At 39.3% G+C, this 24,696-nt stretch overlaps 1 protein-coding gene across 22 annotated transcripts in view; it reads right to left on the bottom strand.

Moving 5' to 3' along the window:
• The window catches only part of LOC109368472 (uncharacterized), a 119,862-nt gene that overhangs the window by 56,865 nt on the left and 38,301 nt on the right, over positions 1 to 24,696 (bottom strand). For 2 of the 22 annotated variants that reach the window (XR_014885562.1, XR_014885568.1), the window contains 2 exons: positions 8,896 to 22,873; positions 8,411 to 8,580 (listed from right to left, as the gene is read on the bottom strand). The exons of 19 other annotated variants lie outside the window; for them this stretch is intronic. The gene's annotated coding sequence lies outside the window, so the exon portion shown is untranslated. The remainder of the gene's footprint in view (positions 1 to 8,410; positions 8,581 to 8,895; positions 22,874 to 24,696) is intronic. One more of the 22 variants, XR_014885575.1, reaches the window with a different exon arrangement.

Genomic DNA, 24,696 nt, shown 5'->3' with positions numbered 1-24,696 from the left:
AAAGTTAGACTTATTTCTCAATCTAGCAGAGAATACCGATGCCCCTTTAGAATGGGTCTTTTCTCTGCCAGCTCCTGAAGAAGAAGGAGAAAGTCTTCCTACACTTAAATCCTAAGGAAAGACATTTTTATTTAAAAAAAAAAAAAAAAAAAAGTTTTACTCTCATCTCACCATAAGTACTTTGTCTGGGTTGTAGAATGTTACTTTAGAAAGATAATTCGTGTGAAATTTTAAATTGCTCTGTTTGAATACAATGCTGTACTGTAAATTTTAGGCTATGCTCTACTCCTGTATGATTTCATAAAAGGATGTCCCAGCATGGGAAGATATGGAAGGCAATAGATTTTATTGATGGTATTTTGCTGTGGGTATAAACTTGATGTGGAGTTAGTGGTGTAAGCCAGAAACTTAAATTGAGGCATAAGTGTAAACTGAGGAATTAATTCTTAACATTCAGGTAAAAAAGGAGTGATGAAGGGGCCCTGGAGGTGGTGGTAGAGGTGTAGTAGAAAATTATCAGTATTTTTCTACTTAAAAAGAAGGAATGATAGATTTAAAAGAAATATATATATATATCCAATCTGGTTGCCATAACTATTGATCCAAGAACAGTAATCTGAAAAAAAAAAAAAAGGACATTGTATGTAATCATAACAGGTAGTTTAAGGGCAGTTAATGAAGAAGGTGCCTTTCCTTTTATTATCTGATCACAATTGCTATACAAAATTGCCCACTGAGCTCACTATGAAGGCCTTGCAACATCTTTTCCAAAATGCTATTCACCAGAGACTGTAGTTAGTGCCACTAACTACATCTAGCTTTAACTGGATGCCAGCAATATGGGCAGAAAAATGAAAAAGTTCCCGTGCTTACGCACATATGAAAAAAAGGCTCCTGTATGGAATGACAGTACTTGCAGAAGCAGACTGCAAGCTGTTTATGACAATGGCAGAGAAAAGAGCTACACAAACACAACTTTGATTGAAGAGGTTACTGTTTCATGTGCAGTTAGACGATCTATAGCTAGAACATAAACCTGGAAAAGACTTTTTGTCAGCAGACATTCTGTCCGAGTCTTAAATAAAACGGAGGTAGTACAAACATGAAGTCTGATGTTGTTCATGTAAATTGTTCAAGAAAATATTTTTGGTCTCAGACAGGATGCAATCAGTCACTGCAAGAGACCATAATGCAAAAATGAGACTTTGCAAATGGTAATACCGGTGATGAAGGTTGGCTGTTTTAAACGTAAGCCTATTTTTTTTAACAGTTTTGGAGGAGAAATGTATGTTGTAGATGGCACTTTACTCAAAGGTTCTAGATCGATAGTGAGTAAAAAATTTAAATAGGAAATATGATTACATGAAAGAGTAAGCATATCAGGATTGGAGATTACTGGTTAGAAACACATAGAAATTGGCTAAGAATTAGTGCAGGTATAAAGGGAAAAAAACAAGACACTACCATGACAACAAACATAAAACTACAAATATTCAGAAAATGTGGGGGAAAAAAACAATACCTTTATATACACTGTGATTTTAACTTTAAATAAGGTTAGGCCTGAAGATCTCATTTGGCTTAAATAGGCTTTATATTTTTAGATGAAAAACTCTTTTATGTTTAGGGTTTAGATTATTCCTAATTTCCACAAATATCACCAGTAGATTACATAACAATTTCTGTTTGCATATAAGAAGTTACCTGCCTTGGAGAAACAAAAATGCTGCTTTTGAAAAATTGCTGGTTTTTGAAATAAAAATAGATGGAAAATAATTGCAGCAAAAGTCATACCATGTCAATACATCATATGATTTGAAGTCTTTGTAGTCACAAAATAGCACACACAAGGTATTCGAAAGCAAAAGCTGTTATGAAAATCCCTTGTTCCCAGTAAAATAAGTTTGTCCATTTCTCTGATGATATTACTAAGAAGGGCCACATGAACAGTGGCTACCCCAAACTTACACAAAAGAAAGAGGAAAAAACAAACACCCAGAGGCTCAAAAGCTCCGTAACAGAGCACAGCAGAAAAGAAAATGAGGATCCAGCAACTGTGGTGGAAAGAACTGTGAAGAAAATATTGTAGAGAGCCACAAGCAAAGGAGCACAAGCTCAGGCTTTGCAAAATTTAGACTACTGTCAATTAATCTTTTCCCCCTCCTTCATGGAGTGATGAAAGGGCAATGTCTCCTCAGAGATGTCCAACACTGTTTTGCTTCCTTAGTTCAGAGCTATTAATGTAAGCAGCTTGACTTTAATCAGGGGTCCATCTCTCTTTTTTCCAAACTCCTTTTTAAAGCAGTCACTACCTTACACTGAAAATGCCAACTGCTTTTTGGTCATCACCTAACACACATGACAGGGCTCAAATAACATACATATTAAGGTACACAGTCAAGATGATGTGAAAAGGGAAATAGAAACAACCAAAGTTGACTATCAAGAGAATAACACGGGAAAAACAAACTTACTCCTTGACTATGGTATTATGAATCTGTTTCCCTCTCTACCCCTTCCAGCTTCTTCTTTCACTACAGTTTAAAGATATAAGTCATTTCTGGGCAAAGTGAATTTTGAAAACTAAGCGACAAGATTCAAATTGTATATACGGATTTGTCCCAAGGAGAATTGCACCAAGACTGCAGGATGCAGTCCACTCACAAAATCTGCTGCTGTGCAGTTGGACCACTCAGCTAGAATTGACCAGTGGTAGGAGCACAACATCTCTGAAGTACATTTCTAGATTTGCAAGTAGAGACCTATTGAATTTTTACAGCCATTTGGCTAGTTCTTGGCACCTTCCTGGTTCTCTGCCCCATTCTATGCATTTAGACCTCAATGAAGGAAAATCATTTATAAATGCGCTTACCTTTAAAGAGGTGATTAAAGCCTACAGGCATCAGTAGCAAGCAAGCATATATCTACTTATGTCTAAAATAAAGATGAGATTTATACACTTTAAGTGCATTCCTAGAAGAATTTCTTATAAGAGATATTTCCATAATCCTGCTTGCCTATAAAAAGCACAAAAGATTTCTATAAATAAATATAAGCAGAAATGTGCTCTTGGCAAGTATGTTTAATTAAGAAACTGTGCATTTTGATTTATTTGGAACATAATATATTTCAGCATACATTAATTTCTTTAAACATACGTAGTATCTGTGTGAAGTGATTTTCAAGACAGTGTAGCCTACCTTTTGATTTTTCAAGTATAACATCTATGCTTCTACTGTTGAACCAGCCACTAATGGTCACTCAACCACAGTAAACAAGAAAGCTTCCTTCCCTTTTTGTATGGCCTATTTGATGCTGTTTCTTGATCTTAGTTGTTGACTCATATCAAATGCAAATCAAAGTCTTTCAAAGTATGAATCACTGCTGCCCGTGGTTAAGGGGGTAAGAAGAGATGAGAAGGGAAATGTTACATTTCTGCACAATACTGATGACTGAGAGCCGGTATGACTCATACTTAAGAAGGCTGATAGGCCCTTTCAAGTCAACAACTTATGAGATTAAGAAGCAACTTCAAACAGGACTTTCAAAGGGAGAAGAAAACAGGAGCTGTAATAAGCAACAGAGTAATGCACACAGCCACATCCGGAAGTCCTTGCTGATGCAAGATTCCCATTGACATGAATTTCATGGTTTGCAAGAACTGCTCTCAAAGTTCATGGTTTAGAACTGTTTGTCAGTTAGCTGGAAGCTTCAAACAGATGGAAGTCCACTTAGAAGAGTTTTAAAATGATGATTATTTTTGGTCAATTTTTGTAAAAAGAGAGTAAACAAGAGAGCTGAATGACATTCCTCACAACCTCCCTCCATCCCTCCCTTCCCACTCCCCAAAAAAAGAATTCCTTCTCATATATATGACATTGCTATGAAAAAAGTGAGCATACCTGTAGTTACAAAGAAAAGGCTATGGGGGAGAAGGAGGGGTTCTATTTGCTGAAAATTAAATATGGGAGATAATCGAAAAAGTAGCATTCAATTAATCATTTTGATGTTCAATCTAATTTTATATTATATGGGAAATCACTGTTGAATTAGAAAAAATGCCCATCCCTACAGCAAAACACAACTGCTGAGGAGAAAGAATATATTAGAGGATATATATGAGGAGAAAAAATGCATTAGAAGGTCAGTAAGTCAGAAATGTACCACTAAAAACTGAGAGAGATTTTTGCTATTACTTTAAAGATTACTTTTGTGCTGGGGTGTGATATTTAATCAAAGCTTGTTTTGTGCATTACTTTCCTACCTACCACATATATTACTGCACATGAGCTCCTTTTATATTTGGCTATGCCGGATTTAAATGCAGAACTCATATTGCTCTTTTTGCAGGACAAGGAATCAACATGTCTTTTGTGTATGAGCAAGATTCTGTCTTAATTCTATAACAATTTTCTAATTCCTTTCATATTCTTGTCAATAGTGCCTAAGACAAAAACTTGGCAAAAGAGCCTTAAAATAGAGTAAAGGTATTGCTCAGCTAGTGTAAAAAGAGCAAGGAAGCAAAGAGATTTACCTAATTTTAGAGCAACAGCGAAACAAATAATTTTACTTAGAAGAGGGTAGTGGACTTGGTTTTGAGTCTTTAAGAACATTTTGGATTAAAGAACAAGGAATTAGGATTACTTGGCAATTACAACTGGGGTAATCAGCCAATGATCCTGCACAGAGATATGCAACTTCTATCACTTCTGCCCAAAGGAGGGCATTGTATTGAATGCCAGTGACCCAATGAGTGGCTGCTATCTGCACGCAGCCATCCGTCAACCCTCTTCCTCTGAAATCTCTGGACAAATCCTTGGCCCCTCACCCTACCAGGCATTCCTGTGGAGGGGGGCATCCACAGGGACTTGCTGCCCAGCCACAAGCTGGGGCTGTACCATCTCCTGGCTTCTCCTTCCTGCTCCTCCAGACGGTGCCAACTAACTGCAGTAACCACACATTCTGATATGACAGATTAAACACCAAGAATGAGGAAATCAAACAGCACACAAAATCCACAAGGCAAGCTTGCTGGACAAATATTTCCAATTAACTTTGCAGTTGGGCCAAGCTGAGTCTGAAGCTGGCTCTGTAATCAGAAACCTCTCAGTCGGCCGGGCGGGTTTCATGTGGTTGGGCTGTGCTGTGCTCAGTCTGGCAGCAGAGAAGCTAGTCCTGTGGAAAGGACATGGTGGGAGGATCATAAAACTGGTGCTTGTGCGCACTTTATGGCAGGCAGTCACTTATTTTCGTTGCTGTTTAAGTAGGCGAGTTAAGGGGATTCAGGTGCAAAGTCCCATGGGCACATCTGGAAACCCAGGGACCCAGGAGCTATGCCACAGCAATGCCCCAGTTATTTCCAGCTCTGAAAAGATGTTTTGCCTCAGCCCAGCCCTTCTGGGAAAGCAAGGTGGGACACCTTCATTCAACATGGACAACACGGGCACGTAACTATCTGCATGACTTGTAACTAGTGCTTAAGACCTGCCTGTCAGAAGTACTCCTGAATGCAAATCGAGCACATACAATGCTTAAACCAACATCAGATCCCTGTCTTGCCAGACCCTCAGTAACAGCAGCTTTAAAGTTTTGGCTAGCACTAAAACAGTTTCTGTAAAATGCACCACAGATAGCTTCTAATTTGAAAATATTAGCATGAATAACAATGTGTTTGATATGCATTCAAACAGTTATGCTCTTGGTTAAAAATAAACACAAAAAACCCTCTAACAAATGTTTGAGAGAATCTGTTTAGAGAGGGGACTGATACACATTTGTGGTGTCCTTTCTCAGTTGATTAAATTTGAAATAGAAAATTAGATTGATTAGGTTTTTCATTTTAACTTTATGGTTATCCTCTGATGCTAAGTTGCCAATTACATGCAGGTGGTGTAATATCAAGAGTCCCGAGTCAGCAATGCTCCACCAGATTTACAAAGCAAAGCCACAGATTTAACAATGAATTCCTGCTTGTGAGGAACCTGCGCAAACAGTAACAAGTCATGTCACCCAGCAGCACCTCTTGTGCACCTCAGATCAGATTCTGATGGAACTGATGTGTATTCATCATTCATTTAGGTCACCTCATGTGCACTGGGTTTTCAGCTTTAAAACCTTCTTTTTAAAACATAGATTCAAGTATCTTAACATGTTCCTGGAAACGCTGGAGGAATAAACTCCCTGGCAATATTTATGGGTTTTGTTTCTTTGCTTATTTTTAATTGTTTGGTCATATTTTACGTATCAGTATTTTCTGTTTCCTCTACAAAAATGAGGGAATACAAATCTGCAGTAGCCCACAGTCCCACTTGCACATTCTGCCCTTCTCTTTCTATCACAGCTGGGTTTGTATTTCCTTAGGGCAGCTAACAGTCTTTGTAGCCTCCCTCCCTCTTCCATCAGCAGCAGCACTTAGCTTTGAGCTGTGCATAGCCATCTGTCCACATCAGGGCTTTAGATGTGACTGGTGCATGGCATCTGCAGGCCTTGAGGAGCCTCTTGCTTTCTCCACATAGGTTGGAGACACCTTCCACACATAGGCATTCTCAAGGACCCCAGTACCTCCCCTCTCACCTTCTGTGACCAGGTATGCAGATGCAAACTCCTTCTACATGTTAATCAGGGCTGTAAACAGCCCTGAATACACCATTTTGTTCAGTCCGACATGCATAAGTGATTAACAGAGAAGAACATTGACAATAAACATTCTCTGATCAGAATAGTCCAGCCTAGATTTCAGATTCATCCATTGCAAGTTCCAGTCCTGTCCTGCATTTATTTGCCCCAAGATGCTGTCTGCTAACTTGAAACCAGGAACCCATTGCATTAGGCTAAAGATGCATACACAGAAACAACAGCAAATAGCAGTGGAGCTTCTAAGAGCTGGCAAGAGTCTGAATGAGCAGTGAGGAAGAGAGGTGGAAGGACAGATGGACAGTAAAGCCATGGAACAATGCACTGAAAAGCTGGAGTGTCTTAGGAACAAAAGTCTCACTTACTTTCAGCAGTGATTTTGAAAACTGCATTCAAAATGACTTCTTCATGGTCACAGAAGGGAAGCCAGCAATGAAGCTGATACAGGAGAAGCAGTCCAGTACCCACAGAACCCCACAGCTTTCCTAAGAGAGCTGGAGGCAGGCTTCATACACTATAGATTATCAACTCAGGATAGTAGACCCATCTCAGAAAAAAGTTAAATACTCCAGCAGTGTTGCTGAAAACAAACAATATGGCAGTGGCACTAATGCTAGCCTCAGCATCCAAACCACTAAAAGGAAAACCATGGCAGCAAGGCTTGCTGAAGAAGTCAAAACCTCATGAACAGTTATGAGGGAGGAGGAAAAGGATTTGCAAACTCTGCAATCATCTGTACAAAGCTGCATTGAGATGTACAGCTAGTGAGATCCTCATGGTGCACTGAAAAACATGCACCTGGCTCATGGCTTAGTGCAGGCTTAAGGTGAGAAAACTGCAACTAGGAGAGAAAGCAAATGTTAACTAGAAGAAATTAGAAAATGGAATGAGGGCCGAAGGGCAGGGAAGAAGCCCGAATTCCTCTTTTCTCTCATGCAAGCAACAGAAGCTTCCAAATTTAAGGAACAACCTTGAATTCAATTGCTTTTTTTTCCTTTTCCTTCCTGTGGGGATTTTTTTTTTTTTCATTCTAATATAGGGTTGACAATTGCAAATCGTGTTCTTCAAGAGATGGCTACGGAGTTGTAAATAATGAAATGGCAAAATCCTAATCCTCAAATCCCTGCCCTGCCAAAGGGGTGGCCTGGGTCCCAAGTACTGAAGAACAAGCTTATGTGCTCAGTTCTAGCCTTCAGCACAGTCTACTGTGACCAGGAAGGATCCCTCCAGGGAAGCACACCAGAGAGCATATTGCAAACATGGCTGCTCCCTGTTCTGCAAACACTGCCATAGTGCTATGCCAGAGAGGAAAAGACATCCAAGACACTGCACAACCTGCATAGAAGCTTGCTTTATTTGCAAGCTGTGTTTTCTTGACACAGCCATGTAGCAATCTCTCTCCAGATGACTTCTGACTGTCAACTGAGGCTCATACAGGTTTTTGCAATTTTCTCTAATATGACTTTGGTAATATTACCATATGCAATGCCAGAAATTTAAAAATTCTAGTGATGCAAGAGACTACAGAAGTGATGTCAGAGGTTGAGACACAGGTTTTTAACCTAATCACACCAAAAACCCTTATAAGGTTTTTAAACTCTAATACTGGATTGATTCCTCCATCTCTTACCCTTAAAAATATTCTAAAAGTGAGACAAAAGAGGATAAATAGATTAGAATCAATTATTTCCCCAACTGATTCCTGTGCTTTTACAGGGTGCATATTCTGGGGACTTTCCACCATTCATGTTTCTACTTACTGGGAGGCAGGACCTACCTGGATTGCAGCAATCTCAGCATATTTCAAAAGTCCTTTGGTGTCAGTTGTCCTGCTTCTTTTCTGAAGTCACCACTCCCTGCTGGTTCATAAGCTCCTTGCCCTTTGGCAGGACCTTGAGACTTCAGCAGTTTTTATGAACCCAGTCCTCCAGTGGGTCCTGCCAGACTCTGGAATCAGAAGGTCATTTCATGGCCTTCCTCCATGAAATATGGTATTATTATGGACAAAGAAGCAGAACATAAGGAGGAAACCCAATCCAGAATAGTCAGCGTCCTCATTAAAAATTAAAGGTTTAAACAATTTTATATATGAAAAAAATAATAAGAATGATTAAAAATATGAGTATCTTTTAAAGAATAAATAAAAAGGAACAATTTAACCAATTTCCTGATGGAAAACAGGTTCAAACATACCACCTTACAAAGCTGTGTGCTGCAAGACAAGGTTGACTCAGAAGCTGAATTTTGTGGATCAAAGCTCACCTTGCTGATGAACTAGGAATAGTGAATTTGGTGTTCACATGTCAATGATATTAGAGAAAGGGAGAGGACAACAGAAGACGTGAACAAGGGGTTGTCCTGAGAAGACATAGATGAGAGCTTCCAGAAATGTTGCAAACAGAAAGGACAAACATGGCCCTCCTCTGGCATTGCGGTATACATCTTCACCTGGCAATCAGGGCTCAGTGTGGCCTCTCCAAATGCACAGCTTTGTGCCAAAAAGCTTGCTGGCTTGCATCACTATCTGTTATGAAAGGTTCAGTTAAGCTTGGCAACAACTGCACTTTAATGACTGCTGTGGTTTAACCTGGCAGGTGGTTTGAGCACTGCACATTCATTCACTCCCCCCACTTCCCAGTGGGACAGGGGAGAGAATAGGGAAAAAAAACCACAAAGTAGAACTCATGGGTTTAGATAAAACTATCTATTAAGATAAAGGAAAAGAGGAAGGAATATATGTACATATATGAATGTATATAACAAGTGATGCACAAGCAATTGCTCAGCACCCCCTGACTGATGCCCCTGAGCAATGGAAGAGCATGAAATGAACTCCCACTCCCTTCAAAACTTCTACCACATAATATCATATGTATGGAATATCCCTTTGGCTAGTTTTAGTCAGCTGTACTAATTCTGTTCCCTACCAGCTCCTTCAGCCCTTCACTGTGAATGGCCTTGGCTCTGTACGACACTGTTTCACAGCAACTATAAACATCAGTGTATTATCAACACTGTCTTTCTCCTAGAACAAAGACATAACATCATACCAGATGCTCTGAAGAAAACAATTCAATCCCAGCTGGAACTAAGACACGTCTAGAACAATATTGTTCTTCTGTAAATTAACCTGTTTAATATACTCAAGCTAGTAATTATATTCATTAAGTTTCCTACTACGTTAGTCACGTCTGTTGCTTTTTGTTCATGATGGCAATGTTGAACAGAAAACTTTATTTTTAAATAATGATAGGTATGCTTCTCCTGAAAAATTCAGTCCTGCAATTTGGTTTGCTCCATGGATACGAATTCTCAGGAATAGATTCTAAGGGACAGCTCTTGAATCTTCTTGTGGGAAAGACAGGTTACTTTTCCTGAGAGACATTTTAGAGCTTAGAGAAAGTGCATTTGTTGAGTGAGAAGCATGTCAGGGAAAATAATTCAAAATGAGGGAGCATTTTAAAATCCTTTCTTTGGTCAATGCTGGCAGTAAAAGTCTCACTTGAAATACTGCAAGAAAATACAGCAAGCCTGCACAGGGGAGCTGTGGCTGAGCAGGAAACTAAATGCAGTAATTAACTGATTGTAACTATGAAGCACAAAACACAGCACATGGACGAGGGCATACTTTCAAATATGGCAAAGGACTTCAGTGACAGTTAATCACTCATCAGTGTGTCCCAGCAAGGATTCCCCGATCCTTTCTTATTGGATTATTATTATTATTCACATTTTATATGCTGGTTCTTGGGTCCACATTAGGAGATCACATTTTGCAAAACTTGTGCCAGAGGGACAAGCTAAAAGAATTCAGCCTCATTGCTTATGCAAAGAGTGATCTAAAGTAGCTACAGTGGAAGTATGAGGAAGGGGATACAGAGCCTGCTGATTATTCAACCATGAGGATACGCTGAAAGATTTCTTTCTAAGCCTACTCCAGCACAACTTCTCCTGCACCGGGCCTACACAAGTCTGATTACTGTGCACACTGTGCACTAGCTTGGCAGTGAAGTCATTCAGTAGTCTGATTAAAATAACATCTTCTAATTCCCTTTTTGTTGTAATTTACTGTCTCTCTCCTTTGGCTGAACCTGCCAGCCATCCTGGAGGTGAACAAAGAGAATGTGCTAAAGTTGCCAATTCTGGAGCCTGGTGTGAGAGAAAGTCTTTGTTTCCAAGGCCTGTATTTACTCTGGAGACAGTTAATCAAAGCTACGCATAGCATTGTAATTCTTCTGTTACTTTCTTCATATGGGTACGAACTTGGTGTCTGATCCATGCAACTGTCTTTCAAATCTCCACAGTAAGCAACTTCAATTGCTTACTGTAGGACTGGTTGAGACAAATTCAAGCTTTTGCAAAATGGCTTTAGGTAATTAGATTACATCACTATTGTTGTTGTATTTCATATTAGCACCATGGACACCAGCTAACTTTCCTGCGCAGCTGAAATGAATATCGAGACTGTTTCAGCAAAAGGCCATTTAACACAGCGCAAAAGGAGACTTGCAGGAGCCCATTCCCATAGCAAGGAAGAAATGAACATTTGGGACAATATGATCAATTTATCAAATGTCTGGCATAAAATCAAGGGACAATATACACAGACACATCTAAAATGAGAGGGTGATAAAGGTGTGCAGGTTAGATGTTCTGAATTTGCTATAAGCCCTCCTTTTAATAATCCAGATTGCTTCCTACCGTGCGTAAAAACTGTACATATGGAACCAACATCTGATGAATCATTTGTCTTATATTCAAAAATCATATGGAAAACTTTCCCTAAAGTTCTCTGCTGACTCCAGCAGACACTTATTTTTTATCCAGGTACAGCTGAGCAAAATCATAAATAATTTCAAATGACAAAGTTGCAGATTTGCTCCATTACATAGATTCTGAAGTCTCTGATGAAAGATTCTAAGGCAAAGTAAAACTACACTGAAGCCACTCAGGCTATTGCAACTCTGACAAATCTAGTTGAGAGCTTTGCTATGAGGCTCTGCAGTCTCCTTTCAGTGTAGAATTACGTATGGAAGAAACTTTCCTCACAAAAGAAATGGTGTGCTGCTTAACATGCAAATACTAGAAATCTCTTTTGAAATACAGATACTTGAACAAACAGATTTGTAAAGCTAGTAAAGGCTTTTTAGCATGGGCATGGATGCAAGTTATCCTAGATAAACATTAAATATGAAGATCACTGATTTATTTTTAAACTACTATTTATTTTTTAAATGTCTCCATTACACAAATGCAAACAAAGCACACTAGAAACAGAGCACTCTGTGAAAAGTCCCCTGAGCACTGCCTGTGTGCGTACATCCAGCCCAGAATGTGCCTTATGGGCAATGACCTCCAAATAATTCCAGCCAATCTCCTTGGAGAGGATGCTGCTATATCTAGGATCAGTTCTGGGTGGTCTCCAGTTGCACCGGAGAGACTGTTTTAATGCAGATAGTGTTGTAAAATTTTGTGACTGTTAAAGAAATGGTGGTAAAAACTGCAGTATGTAACATGGCTTCTTCAGCATCTTTATGAAATGAACCATATCAGCACCTATCTACATCACATTTGATTTGTTTGCACCGAACTTTTGCCAGTTTGTTCCACCATCATTCAGATGCAGAAATTAGGCAAGGAGCACTGCATGCCAGTCTATGGGGCACCGAACTAGGAGTCAGAGGTATGGATTTGTCCCAGGTTCATTGCTTACTTGTGACCTTGGTTCACATTGTCTGCTTCAGTTTTAGCTTTTGTAATCTGGCAGTATGCTTGTGTAGAGATATCTGCGACTGTAAGCAAACTGGGATTTCTTATATGCTGCAGTACCAAACCCAAGTAGCAGCAGAAAAGCACCAAAGAAGTTGCGGTGTCAAGTGCAGACAAGAGGTTACCTACAAACTAAAGCATGGAAAAAGATCTGAAGCCAGCCACTCTCCCTCTCCTGCCAGGAAAGCATAGGAGCAGTGCAGTTATGCTTCACATTCCCTACATTGTGGTCTGCTAAAAACTGCCTCATCACATGGTATTTACTCCTTCATTTCTGAGCAGCGGAAACCATGAACTGATGATACACAATATCTTTCCTGCTTTCCCAGTATCATGTTTCAATTAAAACCATTGCAACAGATACTGCAGAAGCACAATATGCGCTCAGAAACAGCAGGAAAGGTGATCTGTGATACAAGCTTTGTCTTAAAATGTAGTCTACCACATGAATTAAATCGAGTCTCTGAAAGTGAGCAGAGGAGAGCAATACAACCCCAGTCTACAAGCCAGTGCATTCAGATGCGTTAACAAAAGATCATGGTCAGTTATACAAAAAAATGCTTGAGCACAAAGCCCTTTTGTAGCATCAGATGATGATTGTGATCTAGTAAGACCAGCTCCATACCCACCTGAAGCACTCTCAGCTTGATTTTATGCTTACTCCCTTTTGTTTACTACTCTCAGACCACCTCAGCATCTGAGAGAAAGCAGTTTCTAAATCAGCTTGCACATGCTTCTCCTGCACATTTAATTCACATTGTGCTAATGCATACAATGTGGATAAAGGAATAGAAGTGATTCTAAATCACAGATGGCTAAATGGGGCTGGTTGTTCTCTGAAGTGGCAGTTTTTTGACTTATTCTCTCTTTGTTCAAAGTTAAGATTGTGTCACTGGAAATCTGTGGTGAATTCTGTCTCCTACTGAATGGCAAAACTCCCAGCTACTTCAGCAAGGCCAAGAACAAATTTCATCCTCTGTATCTATAGCAACTCAGAGGCATAAATTGCATCCATGAGACCTTAAAGTCAGAAAGCAATGGGTGGCAATCATAACGAAGCTGTTTTTCCCAGGATTCTTAGAAAACAGAAGACAAATAAATAAAAATCTAGAATATTTTAACATTTCATTTCCCAGCCCCTCTTCATGAGCAGCTACAAATCCTAAGAGTTTCCCATTGCCAGTGGTCAATGATATCATTCAGAGCGATTTTTCTACATCCTCCTTTTGCTGGTCTTTCTTAGTGTTATTACAGTTTCCTGTGGGCTTTAGTTTGATTTGTATTTATCTTGGCTGTGAACTGACCTAAAAATATGAGGCTATTTCAGGAAAAAATACCCAAAAAAGAAAAAATAGTAATCTGTATTTTAATTTCTATGCTTTCTGCCACTCAGCCCACTTAGCATTTTTAAAATACATTATTTATTTATATGTGCGTTTGACTAAAGTTTTGGCAGTACATGATACAATCAGGATGTGATTACATGGGCTGTATGTGGCAACAGAAATCAAGTTCTTTCACAAAGTGCTTCAAGCTCTTGCAGACAGACTCAGAAGCCATGCCACAGCCATCACCCTGCTTTTTCCCATCATCCAAACTGGGCCTTTACACAATGCCACTCATGCCACAATGAGCTCTGCTTCAGTCTGGAAAGGCAGCCCCAGTCCTGATGTTGAGGAGCACCTTCCACAATATTCACTGGTGGTTTTCCTTCCAATGCTTTCCCCGTGAGCAGCCTATGAGGAGATGGCAGCATTAGGTGTCACTACAACGAATGCTGAAGGCTGTGCTTCCAGCCTCCTCTTTCAGGAACCCTTCCAAGCTTGCCATAGTACAAACTGATATAGTATTTTAACAGACTTCCTGTATCTGTGTGTATATCCAAACATATAATTGAAAGAATATTCTAATATTCAAGTAGTCATATTTTTCAACTTGTCTTTTCAACAAGTCTAACGCTGTAATCATGACATTACAGGACACTTGTATGCTTTGATGTGGTCTTTTTATAATAATATACAAGGCGATGGCATCATTTTGTCCAGCTGAAAATCTGTGTGGTGGCATTGAAGTTTTTCCACTTGCTGAAATGAATCTCATCATTCTAAGAGGAGAAAAAGCCCCCAAGTGAATTGTATTTCTAATTCGTTGAAAGTTTCATTAAAAAAAATCCAAAAGCCAAAAAACAAACAAAGCAAAAGTAACAAACAATAGCAATAACAACAACAACAACAAATTTCCCACTCAGAGACCAATAAATTGGTCTCCTTGCATGTTACAGTGCAGCCATGAAACAAATGGAAATTATTAAGAACTGCAGTTGTTATGATTGATGCTACTGCAGTCCTTCTTCCAGAAGAAAGGCACCAGTGCAGACTAGTTGAGTGCTGAAAAACTACTTTGAAATAAATGAAATAAAGTGATTCAGTAGCACTTTTGCCAGTAGGATGTGGGATGGGCAGACTGTGAGATATATTGAATTTTCTGCACTGTCTTCTGACGTATTTGTGGTGGAAGTCAGTTGTGCTCTCATCCAGCAAAGCAGGTGAGCATACAAACAACCCTCTGTTGCAGCGGAGAACATATGAGTTATCAGGACTCAGGAGTAAAGGTGGGTATCCACAACCTGTGTGTTTCCTGGAGAATTTTAACTCTATTACTGGTTTGGAAAATATTCATTTTGTGGTTTAACACTGGAGTATTGACTGCATATCCAAGTCACTTCTTCACTGAAGAGTTCAGCTGCTCCTAAGACCAGAAGAATTTCCCTTACAAGGTAAGTCATTAACCTATCCTACTACCTCAGCACTGGAGTTGGTAGCTTGTGTCTTGTCAGTGCCAGCTCGAAGACATTAAGAGATTGAGGATACTGGACTTACTTTAGTATTTTGTTGCAACACACAATTACTCTTCATTTAGTCATTTGGTTTAATTTCTCTGGTGACTCATTACACAACCAGCTTGGTGATTGATACTCAACCACATGTACACAAATACACAGGGCTTCTGACAAATAGCACGCAATGTTTTCTGTCTGTTTTTCATCTGCAGTTGACTTCTCTCCAGCCTTGCTACTGCTGCTTTGATCTCATGTTGGCTATCTTCCATACTATCCTTCGCTTATTTTTGAGAAGATTCTCCTGTTTCATTGTCAGTATTATTTTGTGCCAAGTTCCTTCTGTTCAGAGATGAAATTTCCCAAAGTGGTGCCTACTTCTCAGTTTCTAAACTCCTATTTGAGCACTTCAGTAACTGGCTTTGGCTTTCTAAAATTTTGAGGATAGAGCATCTCCTTACAGAAGATATCAGGTACAGGTCCAGCTTCATGTAAAATATTAGGTCTTATTTTTGTGTTCTTAAATAGGTAATTAGAATTACCTAATTTTCACATGTGGGCTTAAAGATCTTGACAGGAATTCCCATACACTGAATTATAGTTCTACATCATTTAGCAGCAATTGCTCATAAATAGTTTAAATCTCCACTAGTCACACAATTCAGTTTGTCCAGGGAGGTGGTGGAGTCATCATTCCTGGAGGTGTTCATGAAAAAGGGTAGATGCAGCATGGTGACATGCCACTGAGTGACATGGTTTTTCCAACCTTAGCCTGAGTGGGCTTTTCCAACCTTAATGACTCTGTGATTCTGTAACTGATTTCCAAGCTTTTAACTAACATACAAGTTCTCCAGCAATGTAATAATCTATTCCAAATATTTCATATAGTTATCCTTAACTCTATGAGACATTAACTTGTATAGTTAGCTTGGATTATTATCTTTACTGTAAACCTATTTTGGGGGTGAGGGGGGGGTGGGAAGAATTTTGGGCTGATAGTTCCCCAGCATCTAAATCAATGATAAATCTCTCCAGATTTAGAGGCATGAACAGCTGAAGTGACTAAATCATCTGGGGCATCTGTGGAAATATTTCAACTGGAGTTACTTCAATTTCCTATAGCTGTGTTAACTGCTATACCTTGATAAAAACCTCTAAAGTTACAGAAGAAATTTGTAATGAACTTGAGTGGGATGCAGCTATTTCACTTCATAATCATGTCTGGACTTCTGTTCTGCAAAACAATCACTACACAGTGTCACTTCCTGCCATGAAAATTTGCAGCTTCCAGTCAACTAGGCAGAAACTTTAAAGGGAGGATAATGGAACTGCCCTCTCACTCAACATTCTTGGTTATTAGCTGGACTCCAAACAGAGGCTTGGCATCCCCATTACCCTGCTGGACAACTTCTACCAGGGAAACAAGCAGTATTTCCTCTAGATCTAACAAATGTGTTGTTGCCTTGAGGACAGCAGACAAAATCAGGGCATCGACACCCCCATCAGACAAAATGAAGCTCCTCTTTGTCAGTCTCGTAACACTGGTGTTTGCACAAAACTCACTAGCAGTCAAAGCCCCAAAAAGGCCAAACAATTCTTATCTTGCACTTAGCTACAGTTGTTACTCAGACTTGGACTGGGTTGAGTGAGCTAGTCATAACAAGCTTTGAAAAGGGGAAACCTTGCAAACATCCCCCCAAATTTACACTTCAGATTACCCTTCTTGTTGTCTATGATACAGAAAATAAGTTGTTCAGAAGCTGCATTAAGCTGATTAGATTTCCTTTGTATCCCTACCTTTCTTTGTTTGAAGCTCTGAGGTAGCTTCAACCAATGCAGTAAAAAGTTGGAGGAAGACTTAATTTTGGTCACTGCCTGCCAACAAAAACTTGTAGGTTTGGATGGTACAAATTTAGAACACTTCCTATATGTCTGCTCAGATTAATAGGAAAAGATGTCCTAGGAGATTATTCACTGCAGTCTTTTAATGGGAGGTGTGATTTCAAACCATACTGTAGTTCATCTCAAAAGCCATTGCTTTTGAGACACTACTCTTTATTGTTTTAGCAGTAACTGAAGAGTTTGCCAGCTTGACATCTCTGTGATATAGAATAATATCTTCTCCAAGTATGCAACTGAAGTAATATGACTTGGTAAGCTAGGAATTGTCCTTTAAAGTTTTATCTTCCGCTCCTGAGTCAGAAAGCAACTATGGCTTTAGACTAGAGAAAGATGACATTACAGTCTTAGGGATGTAGTCCCAACGCCTACAGTTACGTCCTGTGTTAATCTAAGATAGCAGCATGCTATTCCAATTACTTGAAAGCTCACAGAAGTCAGGAAAAAATCATCAGTATGATGTGAAAACAATCTTGAACCAATGTTATGCTAGAGCACAAAAACTTTCCAGCTGGACTGTAATAATCAGAAGTGCATAATGTGAGCTGTATTGGAAAGCTCTACAGAATTTGATTTGTAGATTTTTCTTTCTTTCCCTCTCCAACTTTGGTCTTCCTCACCCCCACCTTAATTTTATCATGTCCCTTTACCAGTGTTCTCAAAGCTCCCCATCTGAGTTTGGTTCCTTTGGAAAAGTGCCCTGCACATAAAATTATCTAAAGCAATCTTCCTTTTATTCTAATACTGACATTCATAATCCTCTAAGGACTTAAAAGAAAAAGAAGGAATAATATCAATTGTGGGAAAAAGGCTTTCATAAACTTAAAGGGGTTTTGATCTGTTAAAATAAAATTTTAAAAATCAGACATTTGCGTAACATTTCCCAGGCTAATCCCTAACATAATTCAGATGAGATGGTTTAGCATAGAGAAAATAATAGAAATTCTTTCGATGGAATCAAAACACAAGGTTTTGTTTATTTAAAATAATTGCAGCTGTGGGATAAAAACTTTAACTATACCAAACAAACAGTCCTTCTTCAGATGTAACAAAAATTGCCACTCCATTCTTTTTAGAGCAGAAAGGTGATTACAAAGAATCAGAAATCCGTAAGATCCCAGCTGTTCACTATTTCAGATCTTTCGAAGACACAAGGTCACCTGTACTCTGTTCAAGGGCACAGGAAAGGATAAAAAAAAAAAAAGATGCCTTGCATAAGTAAGAGGAGAACATCCTCCTTCTCCCCAGAGATGTGTATTAATAGCTCTCTGCAAGATGTATAAGATGTACCCTGAGAGTAGGCTTGTACTGTGCTGATATCTAATTCCCCAACTCCACAACTATTCAGCTATGACACTGGTATATGTGGTAGGTAAGATCCACCAACACTTACGAGATCTTTAATTAAAAATAAAAGCTTGGTCTGAATTGCCTCTTGAATACTGAAGAATTTTTAGAAACAGATCTAAAGCCTAAGAAATATGGTTCTTCTCCACACTTTTATCTCTGCTTTGACTTTAACACATATCAGCATGAAAAACATCCGCTTTGTAGTTTCATTTGGAGATTAATATTTAGCTTAAGTCCTTGGATTGTTTGAACTTCAACGTCCCTCTCTACTCACTGAAACAATCTATCAAACAAATAAACAAAACCTTCAAGTCTTTTTTTCAACTTCTCTGAAGAACAAACTCAGAGAAATCACGAGGTCTGGTAGCCATGTGTTTTTTAATAGCTGGGACAGCTTTAGGAATTGTGAATCTAAATGATGCTTTCATGCTGTGGTTTTCTTGTTCGAAGTGAAGGCCTAATCCTTCCTCTGAGCACCTGCAGTTAGAGTCAGAACTGGGACTAGAATTCATATTTCTCCACCTCTTGCCCTTTCTGCTTCTCTGCATCAAGGCATCACTGTCTGACCATTGAGCATTTGCTATCAGATCAGACATTTTCTTAAAGCTCAAGGATCATACAACTCATTCTCCCTTCCCCACTGAAAGATGACAACTTGGAAAACTTGTGAGATTTCCGTCACTTCTGCAGCTAGACAGATGACAATCAATCTGAACTAATTTCTCCTGCATACCTGTGTGAGAGTAAAACAGGGAGGAAGATAAAACACAGCTCTTGGACTGTGTGATGCACTCAACACCGTCTCATACAAACATCCTCCAGGGTAAAGAGATTAGCAACCTTTGCTATCTGTACTTGAAACAGTCCCTGTATGAGGCTGGAAGTTCACTGGGAAGGACAGAATCCATGTCTGTCTGTCAGCTGAGTGGGCTGTATGGGATGCCTGGGTAAGATAAAAGCTGAGACTTTCCCATTTCACGCCCCAAAGAACACTGGACTCTTAAGAGACAAGAAATGTCAAGAGGTTGGACAGTGTCCTTTAAATGAAGCTCAATCCACCCTCAGTGACAGGGAAACAATTTATACTGGAGGACCACATATCTCCCATGTGCATTGGTAGGGTTGAGTCATCTAGGCCTCTGGGGTTAAGTAGGCTGGTTGAGAAAGAGATGTTTCAGGAAGATTCAAATCTAAACACTGAAAGGGGATGGAGAAACCTCAAAAAAGCTATCCAAGTTACTTTCTCTTTCACTGCTGGACACAACTTGTCAAACCTTATTGACTGTGTTCTTTTGTAATTCCCCAAAGATTCTCCTGGCCTTCTGCTATATCTACTTCTGTCTGGAAGCTAGAATTTCAAAGGCACATACAAACAGAAAAGTGTAGAAGCAACATTAGTACTAGCTTTTCCAAACATTGCGCTAAGCTTTCAGACAGCACAAAAAGTCACTTACAGACTGAGTTAAACATTTTTTTGAGTGTGTACTGTTACAGCAGTTCTTAAAATCAGATAATGTCTGTCACATTAATATACTGCAATAATTTATATTAAAAATAAATAATAAATATAGTTTATTATAAAGTGTTTTCCTATATTCAGGTGAATATGGACTATCCAGCTGACAGTCAAACAAGTAAAGTTTTTGCCATTAATTTCTTTCTATTGAATTTCTTTGTTTATCTCACAGTATCTGATGTTGATAATTTTTACAGGAATATGGACTTCTAATTTTTAAACATAAATGTGTTTCTGAACTAGATATCTGGGAAAAAAAAAAAAAGAAAAAAAAAACAACCTAAAAGATCAATCTTTCCAATTTCATACTTGGAAATTCAATTTTTTAATCCAATCATATTATTACTAGACTTAGAATTCTTTAAAATCCAAATAGGTCTCTCAGACCTACTTGATTATGGATATCTTTCCACATCTTTCTGCAGAATGAACAGAAAAATATATCTTCCCTTTGCACTACTGGGTAATGAACACAGTATTATAAGAAAGAGTCACTCTTTTCCCCATCAAGTTCAGCAAATGCAATGCACTTAGAAGCATAATTTTCTTGTCTTTACAGTGGACTGCTCTTCTATTCATTTAATCTTTGGATACTCTGTAGACAATTATTTTTAAATCTCTTACACTGAAACATATAAACCCTTCAGACAATTTAAAATGCTCATGATTTCTGCAAGACTCAGGAGTTCAACAGTCTAGGGACAATTCCTCTTGCTTATGTTCCCTATCAAAGGCAAATAGATGTTGCTATAACCTTTTAAAAAAACCTGCTCTTGGAAGTGTTATAGTAAATATTTAAATATGCTTTGAAATCTAATATCCTTCCTGAAGTGGAAGCCCTGGAGTACAAGAGCTCTTTGAGAGTATGTTTTGGTTTCATAGGATTGTACATATATGATACTTAGCTGTGACCAGCAAGGCCATGAGTCATTACTACCATTCCCTCTTGTAAAGAAGGTTCCAGGGAGGAAAGCTGTCCCAGTGCAAGGAGAGGGTAGGGAATGTGTTTGTACTGTGTCCCATATCCAGAGGCCTCTGATCAGAAATTCAGAATCTAGTACTCCAACATACACCACTAGTTGATTCTTTCTGCCTTACTGTAAAATCATCTGAAACATTTTCCATGCTGCTTCCTATCTCCTTCACAAAGAATTCCTTCATCTCACAAAGGTTTTCACCTGTCTGTTCATTAAGCTTCTGCTTGCAGCAATAAAAGGTCTTAGAACCAGCATAAACTACACTGCCAGCACTGTGATCAGTAAAGTTGTACTGCTCTACACCAGCAGAGTCCCTTTGAGAATAATTTGTCTCAGCCACCCCTTTCACTACACCAATCCACACAGGCTGATGGCTCTGATGAGTTTCGCAGGGAAGGGCACCCTTGAGTGAATCCCAGAAGAAACTGCCTTTTCAGACAGAATCTGAACTGAACAAAATTTCCTCCTCTGAAAGTACAGCACTCTTAGAAATTAGTTGCACCTTCTCTTACCTATGATGAAAGATAAATTAAATTTTTGTTCTCCCTTAAAGGGTTTTGGCTCTGGCCCACCAATACACTGAAGAGGATTGGGAAGTAGGAGTAGCAATTAGGCTTTGTGCTCAGGAGGCTATTTCTAATTGTGGAACATAGGTTGGTGTTGTTACAGTGAGTAATGACAGTTATGGCATTTCCTGCAGCGCAGGAAAGGACATTTCTGGGCCAGAAGAACAGTAGAATGAACTAACTTGTTTCACAGGCTTGGGAGAGTCAGCAAGAACAGAAACACATGCACTGTTTGGAAGAGACCAAATGGTAGTATGTCCAGAAGAAGCTGTCCAAGGGGTACACAGGTTGATGATAAGTGTTTTTGTCAGGCCAACGCATGGAACAAGTACCCACCAAGAGCACCATTTTGTTCTTGCAATCAGCCAGTTTGAACAGTGGGTAGCTCATGATCAGCTTAAATGACGGAAACAACGTCATGTTACAAAGCATTTCATCTTCTGCCCAATTCATATTTCATAAGTTTGAGGCAGGGGATTCATAAGTTACCCATTGCTGGTGAAGTACCTTCCACAAATATTCCTTTGGCCCACCTCCAGGGGAAAGAGCGGCCTCTTTTTCAGTCTTGTCTTTTAACTCTTTAAGAAACTTAAAAATAGCATTTGGAGAGTTCTTACACAGAAATCTAGGGCCACTCTTTGATTTACACCCAAACATTTCAAACAAGTTTATTCTCTGCGTGGTCACAAAAATACTGTTTCCAGATAGGGTTCTAAGTGCAGTGACATTCACAGAAGAGCCATTTAATGTAATATCAGTTATATTAAATTAGAGGCACAGGGAGGCACAGATAAGCCAATGACATAGTTGTGAGCTATTCCTGTTTTAAGGTCCAGATCAGGATATACGCTCATGTGGCCAGGCACAGCATAGGCAAGGACCAAGGGTGAGACTAGATGCAAGCCTTGAATAGCAGCTCCTGGTAAGGCACTGATCTGTGGCCCTTTCCCCACCACTCAGCCTGTCATCTTCCCTCAGAACTGGTGGACAGAGGGGCCAACCCCAGCTTGGAGCTTCTGTTGGGCCTGGTGCTGCTCTCAGAATGCTGGCTAAAAGCATTAACAAAGTAAGCATGAGGATGAAAAATCTATTGTTCTTCTCTTTCTTTCTTTCTTTCTTTCTTTCTTTCTTTCTTTCTTTCTTTCTTTCTTTCTTTCTTTCTTTCTTTCTTTCTTTCTTCCTTTCTTCCTTTCTTCCTTTCTTCCTTTCTTCCTTTCTTCCTTTCTTCCTTTCTTCCTTTCTTCCTTTCTTTCCTTTCTTTCCTTTTCTTTCCTCCTTTCTTTCTTCCTTTCTTTCTTCCTTTCTTTCTTTTTTTTCTTCCCCTCTCCTTTAAATGAAAGAACAAAAAAGATAGAATATGTTTGATTCCCCTTATCATGCTTCTAATTGTCATCAGAAGAAGGGAGGGCATACACTGCCAGTGCTGGAAAAGCCACCACAGACCAAAGCCACCAAAACTCCAGCCTCATCTTTTATTTTTGTCTTTTCTGCATTCATAGAGAGGTTGGGAAGGATCATGGAGGAGGGGCCTTATCTTCACTGCCCTGATTTGCAGAGGCAGTCATCCAAAAATAATATTCTGGGTTGAGTTCCTGGAGAGGGATGTTGGGGTTTTGTGGTGGGGAAAAGCTGGCAACATTGACTCTGGTCTGCAAAAATCTTCCTTCACCCCTTACACATTTATTGGCTTGTTTTCACACCTTGCCCTCTTTGAAGGATTATATACAGTAACATGATGCTGTCTGGAGCTTCAGATTTTTTGAAGGTTCATTCAAGCTTGAAGCAATCCCTGGCCTCCAAAAAATGAGAAAAAAAGAAAAAAAATAGCTCTGCCTTGATTGCCTTCCTAGACTTCCCCTGACTTTTGTTTTTGAAAGAACTGTGCCACTTATGTGTGTTCTAACATATCCTTAACTCTTGAAAAATGCCATATCCAAAGATTTAACTGCTGTATGTCCTACATAGACATATGAAGTATATTTCTTTTTTTATTCATATTTTATTGGAAGTTTTACAAAGCATACAGAACAGATGCCAGTACATCATGCCGAGCCTTGATTATACAGACCCCGAAGCCCCAACACTGCCATACAATCCTTCCTTTCAGGAAATAAAAGCCAAAGACCAGTTTTCCTGCAGGACCACTTGTGGGTATGAGCTGAAGCCCTTATTACTGGAGGTTCCTTGGGTATGATTTAAAGTTTGGAAGTTCCTTCTGTTCACTCATCATAAGGTACTTCTCCAAGTCTAGGCATGCTGCTAAAAGTAGGAGCATTCATCCAAAACCAGGGAAGCACTCAGCCAAATATCTGCTTCCAGCTTAGTAGCAGCCTTCTTTTCTCTAAGCAAGAGAGCAGCAGATGATGAGAGATAAGCCTACAACAGTTCATACAAGGAGTATATCATCCCAAATAGCTGCCACCAGAAGATGCTGCTATGGGCGAGGACAAATGAGTGGCAACAAAGCAGCACTGTCAACAGAGCCAAGTCTACTTTGCAAGGAGGAGATAAAAGAGCTCCCTGAGAGCTTGATGGGCTTTGCCATGACAAAATAGCAATTAAAAATGAACAAATAAAGCAGATTTTCACTGGGCCGACATTTCCTCCCATACTTTGTGGTGTAAATCAAAGCAAGCATGACATTCTCCGAAATTTTAGATTTATTTACATGTGTTTGGGTTGACCATGTTTACTCACTCGGGGTTTCACTCCACCACTTGTTAATGCATTTGGCATGCTCTCGTGTAAATACATCTAGAATTTCAAAGAAAGGTCATTCTCTATTCCCCCTCCATGCAGAGGGAATATGCCAGAACTGTGCTGAGGATATGGAATGAGATCACTCGAGATCAGTCGCCATGGGTGGGTAACGATGAGGTTACCCCTATGGTGTGTGTAGATGTATTCCAAAACCTCATTATAGTTATGATATAGTCTCATGAACACGGCAAACCCATCTTTGAAACTGTTCCTTGATTTTAAATCTACTTGCTGCTTTATGGAAGCCACTACTGCAGAGATTTTCTGCTGATGCAATGCTAAATGGCAGCAGATGGGGCAAAAAAAGAGGTGGGAAGAAGAAGGAATAGAGGAGTACAGAAAAGGGAATGGAAGGAACTGGGGAGAAAAATATTAGAAAACTAAAGATCC

Source organism: Meleagris gallopavo, chromosome 1 (genome assembly GCF_905368555.1).
Source record: "Meleagris gallopavo chromosome 1, MGAL_WU_HG_1.1, whole genome shotgun sequence".
Classification (NCBI taxonomy): domain Eukaryota; kingdom Metazoa; phylum Chordata; class Aves; order Galliformes; family Phasianidae; genus Meleagris; species Meleagris gallopavo.
This window is presented reverse-complemented; position numbering and strand designations above follow the sequence as displayed.